Source organism: Bos taurus, chromosome 5 (genome assembly GCF_002263795.3).
Source record: "Bos taurus isolate L1 Dominette 01449 registration number 42190680 breed Hereford chromosome 5, ARS-UCD2.0, whole genome shotgun sequence".
NCBI classification, from domain to species: Eukaryota; Metazoa; Chordata; class Mammalia; order Artiodactyla; family Bovidae; genus Bos; species Bos taurus.
The window spans coordinates 83,654,859-83,673,168 of NC_037332.1; the positions used below are offsets into that span (position 1 = coordinate 83,654,859).

At 43.8% G+C, this 18,310-nt stretch overlaps 1 long non-coding RNA gene across 2 annotated transcripts; it reads right to left on the reverse strand.

The window, feature by feature from the left end:
- Nucleotides 1-1,285: 1,285 nt before the first annotated feature.
- LOC132345325 (uncharacterized) lies at nucleotides 1,286-7,929 on the reverse strand. 2 transcript variants are annotated; one of them, XR_009494615.1, is made up of 3 exons: nucleotides 3,668-7,929; nucleotides 2,669-2,834; nucleotides 1,286-1,522 (listed from the first exon to the last, which is right to left on the reverse strand). It is a non-coding gene; the product is annotated as an uncharacterized lncRNA (long non-coding RNA). The 2 variants fall into 2 exon arrangements; XR_009494614.1 differs by having other exon boundaries at nucleotides 2,669-7,929.
- Between the last annotated feature and the right edge of the window lie 10,381 nt (nucleotides 7,930-18,310).

Consider the following 18,310-nt stretch of genomic DNA (forward strand, 5'->3'; position numbering starts at 1 on the left):
ACCAGGCTCCCCGTCCCTGGGATTCTCCAGGCAAGAACACTGGAGTGGGTTGCCATTTCCTTCTCCAATGCATGAAAGTGAAAAGTGAAAGTGAAGCCACTTAGTCATGTCCGACTCCTAGCGACTCCGTGGACTACAGCCTACCAGGCCCCTCTGTCCATGGGATTTTCCAGTCAAGAGTACTGGAGTGGGTTGCCATGGCTTCCTGTAATTGCTGAGTCAGTTTCACCAAACCAAGGTATCAACAGAGCTGCCCCTCTCCAGAGGTTGTCAGGAAGAGCCCATTCCTTGTCTCTTTCAGCTCCAATGGCTGCCAGCACCCCTTAGCTTGTGGCCACATCACACCAACTGCTGACTCAGTGCTCAGACTGTCTTCTTCTCCTCTGTGTCAAATGTCCTCCTCTTGTCTCTTATAAGAATGCATGTGATTATGTTTAGGGCCTATCCAGATAATCCAGGATGATCACTCAAGGTTCTTCACCTAATCACATTTGCAAAATCCTTTTTTGCCATGTAAAATAACATTCATGGGATCTGGGGATTAGAAAATGGATATCTACTGGGGGTCAGTGATCCATCTCCCAAACTTCAGTTCTTTAGATTTTTAGTCATTGAGTTAACTTCCAATGTCTGTTTAAATGAAGGAACTATCTCTGAGGTGAAAATGAAATTTAAAAATCTAAGTTATTTAGGGCTCAGAATCACTGTGAAATGGAGGAGGAAATGGCAACCCACTTCACTGTTCTTGCTGGGAAGATACCATGGACAGAAGAGGCTGGCGGGCTATAGTCCATGAAGTTGTGAAGAGTTGGACATGACTGAGCTACTGAGCGCACCACTGTGAAATTGAAGTATGTGATGGCAGAAAGTGTCCACATTTTTCAGAGCTAAGTATTTTGCTTAATTAGAGCAATTTCTTCTCCTACTCTTTATACTGTCCCTATCTTATGTAATGTTCAACTTCTTTTTACTCATTTAAAATATTTTGTATTTCATTAAAGTCTTTAAGTTGGCAAAGGATTAATATAATGAACTGAATAAGAATATATCTACAAGAAATTCATGTTTTCATTTATTCTTTGTTAATAAGTACATTGCTTGAGTCCATCACAGTCTTTCTTCAAATGTTAACTTTGTTTTATAAAAAGGTATGTGTTTGACTTTTGTACATATTTGCTTTAAACAACAAGAAATTCTGTGGATATGGAGTCTCTGTTTACCTATAGTCTGAAAAATGCCTCTAATCACTAGGTGTTTAAAACTTCATCTTTTTACAAGAATAGCATTATGTAATTTTAGCTTTATTAGACACAATCACAGTTCATAATAGAAAATATTTTCTGTCAGATTTTCCTTTCAGTAAAAGTTTTGAAAGAAAGGAAAGGAAGAAGGAAATAAAGAAAAGAAAGAAAGTGACATAGAAAAAGGAGTATTTAAAGAAGTTTCATAGGTCAACACCCCCAAAACATTTACTTGTTCAAGTCCTTTCATTGACTGGATCTTCCAGCTTGGTGCCAATGTCCTGGAACAAAGAGAAACCATTGTGGTTAAACAAGTGAGTAAAACTGAAGGTTCTTGTCTGGATCTCAGAGGGAGACCTGGTACTCTCTGCAAATATGGAGAAACCAAGCCAGTTGTAAATTACTGGTTACTGGTTTCTTAAACCAAGTCGTGCCTTCTCTTAATGGATATCTAAGCCCTGGGGACTTAGTGAGAAAACGATCTGGCTTTCTCTTCCCTGTTGTGTCCCTGTTCTAGCCATAACAAAATATCTTAACAGTTGGCTTTGAAAGATTAATGTCCCCCCTGAGTTGTGTATGGATGGCGCTATTCCATTTCAGGTATTAATTTTATAAAAGGGCTTCAAGGAAACATTTGCTTTATTTTGCAACATAGCCCTTCTTGCCTTTCTGAGAAAGAGTTCAACCTTCTATATATCAAATCTAAAGTAACATGCAATTATAAAAAGTATTGTCATAACCCAAGCTCAGTTTCTACTCTATGTATCTTCCTTATGTGTGTGTGTGTGTGTACACATGTCATATGTGGGAATGAGAAACAGAGCGGCAGACTTCCTATAACTGCACTGCTTACCAACACTCCAGTATCTCCCAAACTCTTTTCCCTGGTCAGATCCCTTTGGGAGCTGACCTCAACTTACCTCCTCACTCCTATCTGGTAGCAGCCTGCCCCTACGGCATTCTGATCAAGATTCCTTCATCTTCTTTCTCTGATTGCCTAACCTCACTGTTGGGTATGAACTCTTGCTGTTCCTCCTGCCTGGAATGCTTTCCCTCAAAAAAAAAGCATTGCGTGGCTCATTTCTTCTCATTACTAAGGTCCCAGATCAAATGGTATGTCCCCAAAGAGGTCTTCCCTCATTATCTCAATGTGGCCCTGCCCCTTCACTCTCTCCCAAAAGACTCTGCTCTTCATAATACTTACTTCTATCTAAAATGTTTTTATTTGCTTATATTTCATTGTCTGTTTCTCCTGCATGAATGTAAATTTTGTTACTCTCTATACAACCAGCTCCTAGAATGATAACTAACACAAAGTAAGTATTCAATAAGCATGTATTAGAGTGTTAAATCTTTTACATTTCCTTTTCCTCTTGCTCTTGTTTCCCCCACCCCCCACCACAGTGGCTCAGCAGTAAAGAATCTACCTGCAATTCAGGAGACGTGGCAGGATTTGACCCCTGGGTCTGGAAGATCCCCTAAAGGAGGAAATGGCAACCTACTCCAGTATTCTTGCCTGGAAAATCCCGTGGACAGAGGAGCCTGGTGGGATACAGCCCATGAGGTTGCAAAGACTTGGACACGACTGAGCCACTAAACAACAAAGAGGCACAATTATTCTGGAAAACTTCAGAGCATTCAAAGACCTGTAGATCCAGTTATAATAAAAGGCACCTCGGGGCTAAGATCAGTTAAGGGCATGGAAGGCTAATACCTTGAACACTTGGGGATCTGGCAAGGAGAGATAATACCCACCCTTCCACCTACCACATTCCCATCCATCCACCCCAATCTTTGCTGGCTTAGTATAGCCAAGAAACAGCTTCCTAGTCACCTCTTCCCTAAAAGATGCTTGGATAATGGAGTACAAAAATAATTTAATGATCCAGGCGCTACTGGCCATGTCTGGTAGATGAGCTTTGGGACAGCATGAATAGGCAAGCTGAAATGATGGCTCCAGGTAGGGGCAAGGCTGGGCAGAAGAGCCAGCTGTGGGGACTGCCTCCTTCTGGAGCTGTGTTTTTCTGGTCTTGGAGGAGGAGAGCTGAAATGGAAACTTCTAGCTAAATAAAATTGAAAGGTGGGTAGCAGGGATAGTGGTGGTCCTGTCTTTCTGCACCAGGCTGAGTCACTTTCATTATTGCTCAATTTGAGTTAGGTTAAAAGCAGACAGCTTGTCTCTTCAGTGTTTTTTTTTTCTCCTTTCTGTAGGTATCCAAAAGTCTAGAAATTGATATAATTTAAAGTTAATGAAAAGAAAGTTCAGCAGCTGCATCGTATTTCATGCCATTCTTTCCTTGTCCTCGGTCAGGCCTCTCCCAGCTCCCCCCAGCCTTCTGTTGTGTTGCCAAGGGCACCACACAGAGCAGAGGAGCCTGTTCTGAGACCGTGGCAGGCTTCCCCATGGCTGATTTCACATTACTCACTTGCTCAGCAGGAGATAAGCAGGAACCCGGTCCTCTTTTCATGTTGAACAGGTGAAGAATGTTTCTGTTTTGGTGGCATTGACAGATGATGGTGCTGGTTTGTTTTACCTACTAACTCCAAAGTCTGATGTGTTTTAGCTTTAAGTTGCATGTTTGATTTATCTGTCAAATGCAGTGGGGAGGGACAATCCCGACCGCTTTGGAAAGAGTTTATGCAATTCACCAGCTTACCCAGTCATTGTGGGTGTCGCCTGTTTGCACTGGTGGTTGTACACAAGACAAAGATTAAAAAGCAGAAGCAGTGGAAGTTTCTCCTGTGGAATGGTTCCATTAGCATCACAGAGATACCTAGATCACTGTTTTTCTTCCTAGCATAAGATGGCCTTCAGCATCTGCTGATGTCAAGCCCATTAACTGCCACTAGAAATTTTCTTTAGCTCCTCTCCTGACTTTTTTGTGTTATGTGATACTTCCTGAGAGATCTACAACAACCCTTCTAAAGGCAAAAAAACTGACACAATGGTAGAAAGAGTGATGACTTGATGAGGGGGAGAAGTATCTCATTATTTGCATACCAAACCTCTTCATGCATCAAAAAGGGCCGACTCTGAAATCCTGGTGATCTTTAGAAGTATCAGGATGTAACTCTGCAGAGGACAAGCCCAGGTTTGAAAAGGGAATCACCAAAGGGACAGGAAGATGACTGGGAAGAAATAACTACTGCTTACTGACAAGGAGCATTTGGAGCTTACTGTTCGTCATTCAGTCGTGTCCAACTCTTTGTGACCCCATGGACTGTAGCCCACCAGGAGAATTCTGTCCATGGAATTCTCCATGCAAGAAAGGCACAGTGGGTTGCCATTCCCTTCTCCAGGGGATCTTCCCCACCCAGGGATCAAACCCAGGTCTCCACTCTGCAGGCAGTCTTTACCATCTGAGCCACAAAGGAAGCCCAGCATTTGGAGCAGGAACCCCAAATAGGAAGACCTGAGGTTGGTGGGACTGTCACTCCTGCTGTAGTTCTCATGTCACACCGAGAAAACCCGGTGCATATTAGGTACACAGAGGCTTGTTATATTAACCAGAGGCCAGACTTGCATCTCAAAGTTTGAAGTCTACCAGAAAATTCTCTAAGAAAGCATGCTTTGGAAACTGTTCTCTGTTTTGACTGTTAACTGTGAACAAGTATGCCTTGATAGTTAAAGTTGGGCGTAGGGTTAGGAGAAAGGGTAATTACAGGTAATGATAATAATTAGCACAGATTGATCCTTTAGAATGTTCTAGGCACCATTTCCAGGACATTACAGATACAAATTCTTACAATCTTCACAACGACTCTATGGGGTAAGTGCTCTTATTAATTTTATGGATAAAGGGACTTGGGTATAGAGTAGTTAAGGAATTTTTCCTAAGAGTCTGTAGTTGGTTGCTGTTGTTTAGTCACTAAGGAAGATGCCCTGGAGAAGGAAATGGCAACCCACTCCAGTATTCTCGCCTAGGAATTTCCATGGATAGAGGAGCCTGGTGGACTACAGTCCAGGGGTGGCAAAAGAGTTAGACGTGACTTAGCGAATAAACCATATGTCCTGATAAATGGTACCAAAACCTAGACTCAGACCCTTAGCAATCCAACTGGCTCTGGAGTCTGTGATTTTAAGTGAGGGCAGCGGCAGCTCACTGGAGGATTCTAGTCCCCAGCGTCATCTCATCAGCACCAAATGCACATTGTCCAAGGGCTGTTTATTCTGCCCCTCAGTGTTCCCCAGCCACTTAGAGCTGCTCCTCTTCAAGCAGGTTCTTGGGTTCCCCTGAATCACTCTTTCCTTTCCCCTGCTTACTCGGGGTCATTGAGGTTGGGAGCACATGAGTAACTTTTATTTTATTACTTTATTTTATTCTACCAAAAAAAAAAAAAAAAGTGTAGAAGAAATGTCCTGGAATATATTAGCAAAATGAATGTGGGGTTTTCACCTTGTTCCAGAAAAATAAAAGAAACACACTTACTCTCCTTGAGAATATGGAGTGGGGATTTCCAATTTGTTGAAGTCAGAAAGTGTGTCATTGCAGATTCCAATCAAACAGCAAATATGGCAAAGAGTAAAGAAACAAAATAAAACAAAATAGAAAGAACTTATGCCAAAGACGAGTTAAATAGAGAAACGAGAGAGAAGTTGAGTAATCTTGAGCAAGTCACTTACCCTCATGTGGCCTCAGCTTGCTTTTCTGTAAAAGGAAACAAGTTGGACAAGAGGCTTCCTTCCAGCTAAAAGGCAATGATGTTAAGATAAAGAAGCAAATGCTAAGGAGAAAGGTTTGGGAGTGAAATACAGAAAGGGTAAAACACTTTCTTTTCCCTTTTCATATTTTTTCCTTATTACAGTAAAACAAATGTACTGAATAACTGATCCTGTAAATAACAAGCCTCAATAGTTAAAACCCAAGAGCAGACAAACATTTCTCCTTTTGGATTTATGTCAAGGGCCCTGACTGTACTTTGAAAAAAATGCAAGGTTGTAGAGTGTAGAAGGGAGTATAATCTGGGGGTCAGAGAACAGAAATACTAATTCTAAAAAAAATTTTTTAATCTGATAATTTCATTAAAACAACAACAACAAAAAACCCACCTGAAATCTACTCTCACGAAAGGGTACACGAACCTTCAGTAAATCCTAGGTTTCCATAGAACATAAGTTCAGTTCAGTCGCTCAGTCATGTCCGACTCTTTGTGACCCCATGAATCCCAGCACGCCAGGCCTCCCTGTCCATCACCAACTCCCGGAGTTCACTCAGACTCACGTCCATCGAGTCAGTGATGCCATTCAGCCATCTCATCCTCTGTCGTCCCTTCTCCTCCTGCCCCCAATCCCTCCCAGCATCAGAGTCTTTTCCAATGAGTCAACTCTTTGCATAAGGTGGCCAAAGTATTGGAGTTTCAGCTTTAGCATCATTCTTTCCAAAGAAATCCCAGGGCCGATCTCCTTCAGAATGGACTGGCTGGATCTCCTTGCAGTCCAAGGGACTCTCAAGAGTCTTCTCCAACACCATAGTTCAAAAGCATCAATTCTTTGTCACTCAGCCTTCTTCACAGTCCAACTCTCACATCCATACATGACCACAGGAAAAACCATAGCCTTGACTAGACGGACCTTTGTTGGCAAAGTAATGTCTCTGCTTTTGAGTATGCTATCTAGGTTGGTCATAACTTTCCTTCCAAGGAGTAAGCATCTTTTAATTTCATGGATGCAGTCACCATCTGCAGTGATTTTGGAGCCCAGAAAAATAAAGTCTGACACTGTTTCCACTGTTTCCCCATCTACTTCCCATAAAGTGGTGGGACCAGATGCCATGATCTTCGTTTTCTGAATGTTGAGCTTTAAGCCAACTTTTTCACTCTCCACTTTCACTTTCATCAAGAGGCTTTTGAGTTCCTCTTCACTTTCTGCCATAAGGGTGGTGTCATCTGCATATCTGAGGTGATTGATATTTCTCCCAGCAGTCTTGATTCCAGCTTGTGCTTCTTCCAGCTCAGCATTTCTCATGATGTACTCTGCATATAAGTTAAATAAGCAGGGTGACAACATACAGCCTTGACGTACTCCTTTTCCTATTTGGAACCAGTCTGTTGTTCCATGTCCAGTTCTAACTGTTGCTTCCTGACCTGCATACAGATTTCTCAAGAGGCAGGTCAGGTGGTCTGGTATTCACATCTCTTGAAGAATTTTCCACAGTTTATTGTGATCCACACAGTCAAAGGCTTTGGCATAGTCAATAAAGCAGAAATAGATGTTTTTCTGAAACTCTCTTGCTTTTTCCATGATCCAGAGGATGTTGGCAATTTGATCTCTGGTTCCTCTGCCTTTTCTAAAACCAGTTTGAACATCAGGAAGTTCACGGTTCACATATTGCTGAAGCCTGGCTTGGAGAATTTTGAGCATTACTTTACTAGCATGTGAGATGAGTGCAATTGTGCAGTAGTTTGAGTATTCTTTGGCATTGCCTTTCTTTGGGATTGGAATGAAAACTGACTGAATGTGGTCCACTGGAGAAGGGAATGGCAAACCACTTCAGTATTCTTGCCTTGAGAACCCCATGAACAGTATGAAAACACAAAATGATAGGATACTGACAGAGGAACTCTCCAGGTCAGTAGGTGCCCAATATGCTACTGGAGATCAGTGGAGAAATAACTCCAGAAAGAATGAAGGGATGGAGCCAAAGCAAAAACAATACCCAGCTGTGGATGTGACTGGTGATAGAAGCAAGATCTGATGCTGTAAAGAGCAATATTGCATAGGAACCTGGAATGTCAGGTCCATGAATCAAGGCAAATTGGAAGTGGTCAAACAAGAGATGGCAAGAGTGAATGTCGACATTCCAGAAATCAGTGAACTGAAATGGACTGGAATGGGTGAATTTAACTCAGATGACCATTATATCTACTACTGCGGACAGGAATCCCTCAGAAGAAATGGAGTAGCCATCATGGTCAACAAAAGAGTCCATAATGCAGTACTTGGATGCAATCTCAAAAATGACAGAATGACCTCTGTTCGTTTCCAAGGCAAACCATTCAATATCACAGTAATCCAAGTCTATGCCCCAACCAGTAATGATGAAGAAGCTGAAGTTGAACAGTTCTATGAAGACCTACAAGACCTTTTAGAACTAACACCCAAAAAAGATGTCCTTTTCATTATAGGGGACTGGAATGCAAAAGTAGGAAGTCAAGAAACACCTGGAGTAACAGGCAAATTTGGCCTTGGAGTACGGAATGAAGCAGGGCAAAGACTAATAGAGTTTTGCCAAGAAAATGCACTGGTCATAACAAACACCCTCTTCCAACAACACAAGAGAAGACTCTATACATGGACATCACCAGACGGTCAACACCGAAATCAGATTGATTATATTCTTTGCAGTCAAAGATGGAGAAGCTCTATACAGTCAGCAAAGACAAGACCAGGAGCTGACTGTGGCTCAGATCATGAACTCCTTATTACCAAATTCAGACTGAAATGGAAGAAAGTAGGGAAAACCACTAGACCATTCAGGTATGACCTAAATCAAATCCCTTATGATTATACAGTGGAAGTGAGAAATAGATTTAAGGGCCTAGATCTGATACATAGAGTGCCTGATGAACTATGGAATGAGGTTCGTGACATTGTACAGGAGACAGGGATCAAGACCATCCCCATGGAAAAGAAATGCAAAAAAGCAAAATGGCTGTCTGAGGAGGCCTTACAAGTAGCTGTGAAAAGAAGAGAAGCGAAAAGCAAAGGAGGAAAGGAAAGATATAAGCATCTGAATGCAGAGTTCCAAAGAACAGCAAGGAGAGATAAGAAAGCCTTCCTCAGTGATCAGTGCAAAGAATTAGAGGAAAACAACAGAATGGGAAAGACTAGAGATCTCTTCAAGAAAATTAGAGATACCAAGGGAACATTTCATGCAAAGATGGGCTTGATAAAGGACAGAAATGGTATGGACCTAACAGAAGCAGAAGGTATTAAGAAGTGGCAAGACTACACAGAAGAACTGTACAAGAAAGATCTTCACAACCCAGATAATCACGATGGTGTGATCACTGACCTAGAGCCAGACATCCTGGAATGTGAAATCAAGTGGGCCTTAGAAAGCATCACTATGAACAAAGCTAGTGGAGGGGATGGAATTCCAGGTGAGCTATTTCCATAGAACATAGTGTAGAAAAACCCTGGTGCTGCCCTTTGAGCCCCTCACACGTGTATTCAGTCTGACCTTGCAAGTCTTCTTCGTCCAGAACTGCTTTGTGAGGAAAGAATACAAAATACACAGTACGAAAGTCTGCGGGCACATATCCTGTCCCCACTCTGAGCCCCGCCTCATTGTACATCTTCCTCTACATGAAAGGAGAGCCGGGAAAAAGTCTGCGGGCACATATCCTGTCCCCACTCTGAGCCCCGCCTCATTGTACATCTTCCTCTACATGAAAGGAGAGCCGGGAAAGAGAGTGAACTTGGGGTAGAAGGGGAGGCGGTTTAGGGTCAGGGTTAGTCCTGGGTGGTGGTCATGTAGTCACTAAGTCGTATGGGACTCTTGTGACCCCATGGACTGTAGCCTGCCGGGCTCCTCTGTCCATGGGATTCTCCAGGCAAGAATACTGGAGTGGGGGGCCATTTCCTTCTCCAAGGGGTAGTCCTAGCTATACCCTATTTCTACAATTATCGAGGTCATGGGTGTGGTTTGGAGTGTCTGCTGGTGGTCAGATGAGATCTCAGTACATTTCTCGTAAATAAAAGGAAGGAACCGCCCCCTAATCAAATAGTTCTCTTCTTGTCTGTATTTAATTTCTATTTTTAATGCACAGGCATGCTGTGAATCTAAATCTCATCTATCTCAGCTCTTCAGAGAGCCCAAGATATCAATTTATAGAACTCTGCATTTATAAGCCCATTTATAAGCCTGCAAGGAGGCTTGCATCTTAAGCCCACTCTGGCACCTGCCCATGGGGCCTCTGGGCCCAGCAACATGACCTGGTAAGAACAGCTTTGAAAAAGTCCTCTGCAGATTTTCTCTTGGCTTCTAGGGCTGACCTTGGCTATCAAGACATGGATCCAAAAAGTTCAAAGATCCCAGTTTCCTTTGAGTCATCTTGCTGTCACACAGAGGTCCCTCCTAGGGCTTTGCCAAGGTCCTGTCCCTGTGTGGAGCCTGGTGCTGGGCACAGACTCAGAGCTGATGGATGGGGAGGAAGAAAGCAGTTCTTCCAGCTGGGTTTGAAAGAAGAAAGAAGTCACATGTAACTGTGCAAACACTTAATTCATAAACCATCCAGCATCTCCAAAGCAGAAATGGTGGTTTTCCTTCCCAGTGTGTACTGCCCACAATTGGAAGTTCTTTGTGACTTTTTTACTCCCTCAAAGCCTACACGAGGCTTTTTTTTTTTTTTTTAAATAACCTGGAGTCCTCTATATCTATGGGAGTAGAGGAGTGGCCCACGGGGTGGCTCTGGGCTCTAAAAATCTTCCTCTGGCCCTGGTACATCATTTCCCAGGTGAGTGAGCCTCAGGCTTCCCAGATGCCAGGACTGCAAACCCCTGAGTAGAGATAGTGGCTTGGAAATAAACACAACAATATCATCTGAATTGCACTTTCAATGTTTGTAAGGGGCAGAGGGATCACTGATTCGTACTTAGGCTCCAGAGTATTCTTGTTGTTCAGTCGCTAAGTCATATATGACTCTTTGTGACTCTATGAACTGCAGCACGCCAGGCTTCCCTGTCATTTATCATCTCCCAGAGTTTGCTCAAGCTCATGTCCATTGAGTCCATGATGTCATCCAACCATCTCATCCTGTGTTGTCCCCTTCTCCTCCTGCTTTCCATCTTTCCTAGCTTCAGGGTCTTTTCCAATGAGTCGGCTCTCCGCATCAGGTGGCCAGAGTATTGGCACTTCAGCTTTAGCATCAGTCCTTCCAATGAATATTCAAGATTGATTTCCTTTAGAATTGACTGGCTTGATATCCTTGGTGTTCAAGGGACTCTCAAGAGTCTTCTTCAGCACCACAGTTCAAAAGCATCAATTCTTCGGTGCTCAGCCTTTTTTATGATCCGACTCTCATCATCTGAATTGCATTTCCAATGTTTGCAAGGGGCAGAGGGATCACTGTTTTGTACTTAGGTTCCAGAGGACAGAAACTGTTAATTTGTGTGTTGCTGCACCATGATTTGTTACAGGAATTACACGTGCTACCACTGCTTTCCTGTTCCCTGATATTTCCCTAAATTTCAGTTTCTTGTAGTTTATACTCATCAATGGGTTTCCCAGGTGGCGCTAGTGATAAAGATCCCTCCTGCCAATGCAGGACACATAAGAGACGCAGTTTTGATCCCTGCATTGGGAAGATCCCCTGGAAGAGGGCATGGTAACCCACTCCAGTATTCTTGCCTGGAGAATACCATGGACAGAGGAGCCTGGTGGGCTACAGTCCATAGGATCATAAAGAGTCAGACATGACTGAAGCAGCTTAGAGCACATGTACACACTCACCAACTTTATCATCGTCAGTTACATAACATTGACCATAGGCTCCATTCTAAACCTATTACAGACAATCATTTGTTCATTCACTCATTGGTTTAGTCTTCACAAAAACCTTATAATTACCCTTCAGATGAGGAAACAGAGTCAGAGAGGCACAGCAAGGGTATTTGGCTTGCCCAAGGCCACACACTGGAATTCAAACCCAGGCAGCCTAATTTTAGAACTGTAGGGAAAACCACTAGACCATTCAGGTAGGACCTAAATCAAATCCCTTATGATTATACAGTGGAAGTGAGAAATAGATTTAAGGGCCTAGATCTGATACATAGAGTGCCTGATGAACTATGGAATGAGGTTCGTGACATTGTACAGGAGACAGGGATCAAGACCATCCCCATGGAAAAGAAATGCAAAAAAGCAAAATGGCTGTCTGAGGAGGCCTTACAAATAGCCCTGAAAAGAAGAGAAGTGAAAAGCAAAGGAGGAAAGGAAAGATATAAGCATCTGAATGCAGAGTTCCAAAGAACAGCAAGAAGAGATAAGAAAGCCTTCCTCAGCGACCAATGCAAAGAAATAGAGGAAAACAACAGAATGGGAAAGACTAGAGATCTCTTCAAGAAAATCAAAGATACCAAAGGAATATTTCTTGCAAAGATGGGCTCGATAAAGGACAGAAATGGTATGAACCTAACAGAAGCAGAAGATATTAAGAAGAGATGGCAAGAATACACAGAAGAACTGTACAAAAAAGATCTTCACAACCCAGATAATCACGATGGTGTGATCACTGACCTAGAGCCAGACATCCTGGAATGTGAAATCAAGTGGGCCTTAGAAAGCATAACTATGAACAAAGCTAGTGGAGGTGATGGAATTCCAGTTGAGCTATTTCAAATCCTGAAAGATGATGCTGTGAAAGTGCTGCACTCATATGCCAGCAAATTTGGAAAACTCAGCAGTGGCCACAGGACTGGAAAAGGTCAGTTTTCATTCCAATCCCAAAGAAAGGCAATGCCAAAGAATGCTCAAACTACCACACAATTGCACTCATCTCACACGCTAGTAAAGTAATGCTCAAAATTCTCCAAGCCAGGCTTCAGCAATATGTGAACTGTGAACTTCCTGATGTTCAAGTTGGTTTTAGAAAAGGCAGAGGAACCAGAGATCAAATTGCCAACATCCTCTGGATCATGGAAAAAGCAAGAGAGATACAGAAAAACATCTATTTCTGCTTTATTGACTATGCCAAAGCCTTTGACTGTGTGGATCACAACAAACTGTGGAAAATTCTGAAAGAGATGGGAATACCAGACCACCTGACCTGCCTCTTGAGAAACCTGTAAGCAGGTCAAGAAGCAACAGTTAGACTGGACATGGAACAACAGACTGGTTCCAAATAGAGAAAGGAGTATGTCAAAGCTGTATATTGTCACCCTGCTTATTTAACTTATATGCAGAGTACATCATGAGAAACGCTGGGCTGGAAGAGGCATAAGCTGGAATCAAGATTACTGGGAGAAATATCAATAACCTCAGATATGCAGATGACACCACCCTTATGGCAGAAAGTGAAGAGGAGCTAAAGAGCCTCTTGATGAAAGTGAAAAAGGAGAGTGAAAAGCTTGGCTTAAAGCTCAACATTCAGAAAACTAAAATCATGCATCTGGTCCCATCACTTTATGGGAAGTAGATGGGGAAACAGTGGAAACAGTGTCAGACTTTATATTTTGGGGCTTCAAAATCACTGCAGATGGTGATTGCAGCCATGAAATTAAAAGACACTTACTCCTTGGAAGAAAAGTTATGACCAACCTAGATAGCATATTCAAAAGCAGAGACATTACTTTGCCAACAAAGGTCCATTTAGTCAAGGCTATGGTTTTTCCTGTGGTCATGTATGGATGTGAGAGTTGGACTGTGAAAAGCTGAGCACTGAAGAATTGATGCTTTTGAACTGTGGTGTTGGAGAAGACTCTTGAGAGTCCCTTGGACTGCAAGGAGATCCAACCAGTCCATTCTAAAGGAGATCAGTACTGGGTGTTCATTGGAAGGACTGACGCTAAAGCTGAAACTCCAATACTTTGGCCACCTCATGCGAAGAGTTGACTCATTGGAAAAGACTCTGATGCTGGGAGGGATTGGGGGCAGGAGGAGAAGGGGACGACAGAGGATGAGATGGGTGGATGGCATCGCTGACTCAATGGACGTGAGTCTGAGTGAACTCCGGAGGTTGGTGATGGACAGGGAGGCCTGGTGTGCTGTGGTTCATGGGGTCGCAGAGTCAGACACAACTGAGTGACTGAACTGAATTGACACACACATATGGCCTCTCAAATGCATATAAACACTGAAATCAAAGTGTCCTTAAAATAGCTTTCTGGGATTTCTCAAATCTACTCAAACAGGACTGTGTTTTTGCATATTACTTTAATGCATATACTTAAAATATGTAGTCCAAGCTTAAGAATTTTTTTCATTTGGTTTCATTTTTATTGTTACCTTAAAACAACAGGGCTTCCCTGGTGGGTTAGAGGTTAAAGCGTCTGCTTCCAATGCGGGAGACCTGGGATCCATCCCTCGGTCGGGAAGATCCCCTGGAGAAGGAAATGGTAAACCACTCCAGTAGTCTTGCCTTGAGAATCCCATGGGCGGAGAAGCCTTGTAGGCTACAGTCCACAGGGTTGCAGAGAGTCGGACATGACTGCGCGACTTCACCTTCACCTTAAAACAATAATTTTATATTTCAAATCCACTCCTATCTACTGTTCCTTAACTTCCCTACTTTTGACTCTGTCTCCAAAATACCCCAAGCTGGAAGTATTTTCAGCGATAGAAGATACCAGGAGACAAATAAAAAGGGACGGTGACAACATTAGAAATCTGTTGGTTTGGTAAATTCCCATGATTTACAGTTGAAAGAATTTTTTTTTCTTATAGTTGAGATAAGATTATTTAATATTCTGGAAAGATTGGGATTCTACAATTGCCCTTGGTAATCTCTTCCATATCTTGCACATTGATAGTTAGGAATGCCATTCTAATATGTATTTTCATTCCTTCCTAGGCAGCACGTTAGCATTAGAAAAGAAAATGGATTTATAACGACACTTCCATTAGCTATGATGAGTTGCCTTTTGAGTTGTTCTTGCAGTACAAGTAGCCCTCATCCACTTCTGGCTGCAGGTTGTATTCAAATAAAACAGAAACAATCTGAAGTTCTCAGTTAAGGTAGACTTGAACTCCGCTGTGTCTCCTGGAAATCGGAAACCACAAGAAGCTAAACTTTTTTTCTTATTATTTCAAGGTTGGTTGCGATTTTCAAATTACATGCCCTAAAATTTTTCACTGTAATGCAGGCATGTAGCTCCTGGTTCTTGTAGGGACTTAGGCTTCAGAGATCCTCGTTAAATCACTCTTGTGAAGCCAGAATGGAAGCGCTGTTCTGCTCTCAGCTTTTTCTAACTCAGTGAGCCGATATGATGAGACCTGGAGGCATATTTGGGCTTCCCAGGCGGCACTGGTGGTAAAGAACCTGCATGCTAATGCAGGAAACATAAGAAATGTGGGTTTGATCCCTGGGTTGGGAAGATCCCCTGGAGGAGGGCATGGCAACCTACTCCACTATTCTTGCTTGGAGAATCCCATGGACAGAGAAACCTAGTGAGCCACAGTCCATAGGGTCGCAAAGAGCTGGACACGACTGAAGTGACTTAGCATGCACATGGAGGCGCATTTGCACACAAGACTTGGCACAGCACAGTTTCTTACACATTTAGTTTGGTTGCTGCTGTCCAGAGACACACACACACTGCACTTGGTGGACTGGTATCTGGTACAAAGACTTCGAGTAAATGGCAGAGGGTAGCAGGCACAGGGGGAGGCAGCCCCTCACCTCTTCTCTCTAGGCTGCCGGGGGACACTTTATGAGGCTGTTGGAGTTGGCGCCATATCACCAAGTTTAGGGAGGGGTCCTTTCTGAAAGCTTTGCTGAGGGCTCCCATGTCACCAAGCAGGGACAGAAATGTACCTCTAACTGAAACTAATCACATATTCATCTCAGGCAAGAAAACATCTGCTGCAGAAAGAAATGAGTAAGAGCCTTGAGGGATCCTTGAAAGAAGAGGTCCACGGGGAAGAACGAGCAGGCTGAAGCAGGCTGTCCCCTCTCTCTCTCCCTCTCTCTCTCCCTCTCTCTCCCTCTCTCCCTTTCTCTCTCCCCCTCTCTCTCTCTCTCTCTCCCCCTCTCTCTCTCTCTCTCTCTCTAGCACCTCTCCCCCGGGCGGCTCTGGCAGCAGAGCCAGATGTCACCTAATGCAGAGTGTTTTATTCATCCTGGTCTATACCCCTGCCTTATATAGCAAAAGCTCCTTGGCAACACCCTGCAGAGGTTCTTCTCACTTTTAATTGAATCCAACGAGGTTTTTTTTCTAGAGATACCAGCTTAAACTAATTCCCAACAGGGCTAAGCAGGGGTTCATAGACAATAAAGATGGAGAAGACCTTACCAATGGGTTTCTGTCATTCTGCTCAGAGGGTTCTCCAGTCTGGGGCAGTGATCACAGTTCTTGGTATCGTGGGCTATTAACAGGAGCCTTGAAATAAATCCGGCTCAGTGAGATAAGAGCAACTGATTTCACTGCCTAGGTATCTCTCCTCTGGTGACCAGGCACACACACACCTTCCATTTTCATCAGTTGTTTATCAAAATCAGATTAGTAAGAGAATCATCCGATGGAGTTGTTTATGCCTGTCTCAGTCTTGAATTACAAATGATTTTCTTGTGCTGTTTGAGCAAAACACCGTGACCTATAGATGAACCAGGATTTGTATTTCCTGCACCTTGTCCTGAACTTATAATTCCCCAAAGACCACAGTTGTTAAGTCTCACTGGAATTGGGATCATTGATCTGAGTAAGATAGGTGAGACTCAATCCTTGGGGGCTGTGGCTAGGTGGGTAATAGATTCCATCTTTGTGATAAGTCATAAGTCACGAATGGGTTATTTTGAGTTCTCCCAAGTGGAAGACAATGGAGCATTTAGTAGGTTGTGTGGTTACGTAAGACATCTCTTTCCAAACAAAGAGGAGGCAAGACACCCAGCCAAAGGATTGAGCCCAGGAGGCTGTGTGGTCTGGTGGTTCCAGGGAGAGACGTGGGGCCAGAGCTTCCTGGGTTCAGCTACCAGCCGAGACTCTGACTCAGGGGGAGTGGAGCCAAGTCTCTTGGCTTGAGGCAGAAAGACTGTAAAACCCAAGAGAGAAAACCACAGGTCTGTGCTCAAGGACTCTGGGGGGAAAGCACATTTTGGAAGTAAAAATTTAGAAAGAAGATCATCCTGTTAAGTTACAATTTGGGCCTTTTTCAATAAGACATGAGCATTTTTTTCCTGCTTATTGCCTGACACGTTCTCCCCTGGGCATCAGGCTGAAGCCAAGCCAGGCTCTGAGGGTGTTCTGTGTGGGATGAATAGAGGAGCCTGGGGTCTGAGCGAAAGCAGTCAACCTTGGTGAGTTGTCACAGGCAATGCTCAGGAAGCCTGGCACTAGGGGTAGTGAGGTTCCACATGGATTCTTCCCTTTGCCTCCCCATTCTGTCTTCCACAATAAAAAGCCCTCTGAGATGGTGGGAGGAGAGAGTCCTTCCCACAGACTCTGCATGCTTCCCTTCCATGAGTCTGAGCTGGCGTTTGCTCAGCTGTAACCAGCGGCCACAGCCTCCACAAACCTACGCGGGTTCCCAAGCCATAGCCGGAGTCAGGGCCCAGGGCAAATGTTCTCCACGTCCCGCAAGCTCTGAAGCTCTGCTTCCTCTGCCCAGACAGAGTAGGTGGCTGCCCACAGGGTTGGGTTGGAAGGACAACCGGGCAGGTCTCCCCTCTTTGGCATCATGCCTCCTTTCCATGGACCTGAGACATTTTCTGATCTTTAGAAATAGTCTATGAAAATGAAAACCATACTTTCAAGCATCTCTGTGTTTAAAGGAAATCAAACCTGAATATCAACCCTTAATATTCATTGGACGGACTGTTGCTGAAGCTGAAGCTCCAATACTCTGGCCACCTGATGTCAAGAGTCGACTCATTGGGAAAGACCCTGATGCTGGGAAAGATGTAGGGCAGGAAGAGAAGGGGGCGACAGAGGATGAGATGGTTGGATGGCATCACTGACTCAACGGTCATGAGTTTGAGCAAACTCTGGGAGATGATAAAGGATAGGGAAACCTGGTGAGCTGCAGTCCATGAGGTCACTGAACAACAACTGCATTCAAGGCCTTTACCCAACTCTGCACCCGGCACCAGAGTGAACAACACCTTAGTTGAGTCTCATGGGCATGGGCCAGGACATGAAGGAGGGGCAGGTTTTGCTGTGGAATGGGGTGGGGGTGGGGAGCGGTCTCTTCTCTGGAAGAGTCGATAGCCCAGGAGAGAGATATACATCTCAGAAGTAGAAGTGGTCGTCCTGGACATTTGACCTAGAGTCGTCAGGTCAACTTCAAAATCTTCAAAATCTGGCAGTGTGAGGGTTTGTACCAGGACGGCTGCTCTTACTCTAAGTCAAGCCAGGCCAAGTAGAACCCAGTTTCTCTCTCACAGCCCCCTCATCCAGGGCCCAGATACACTCA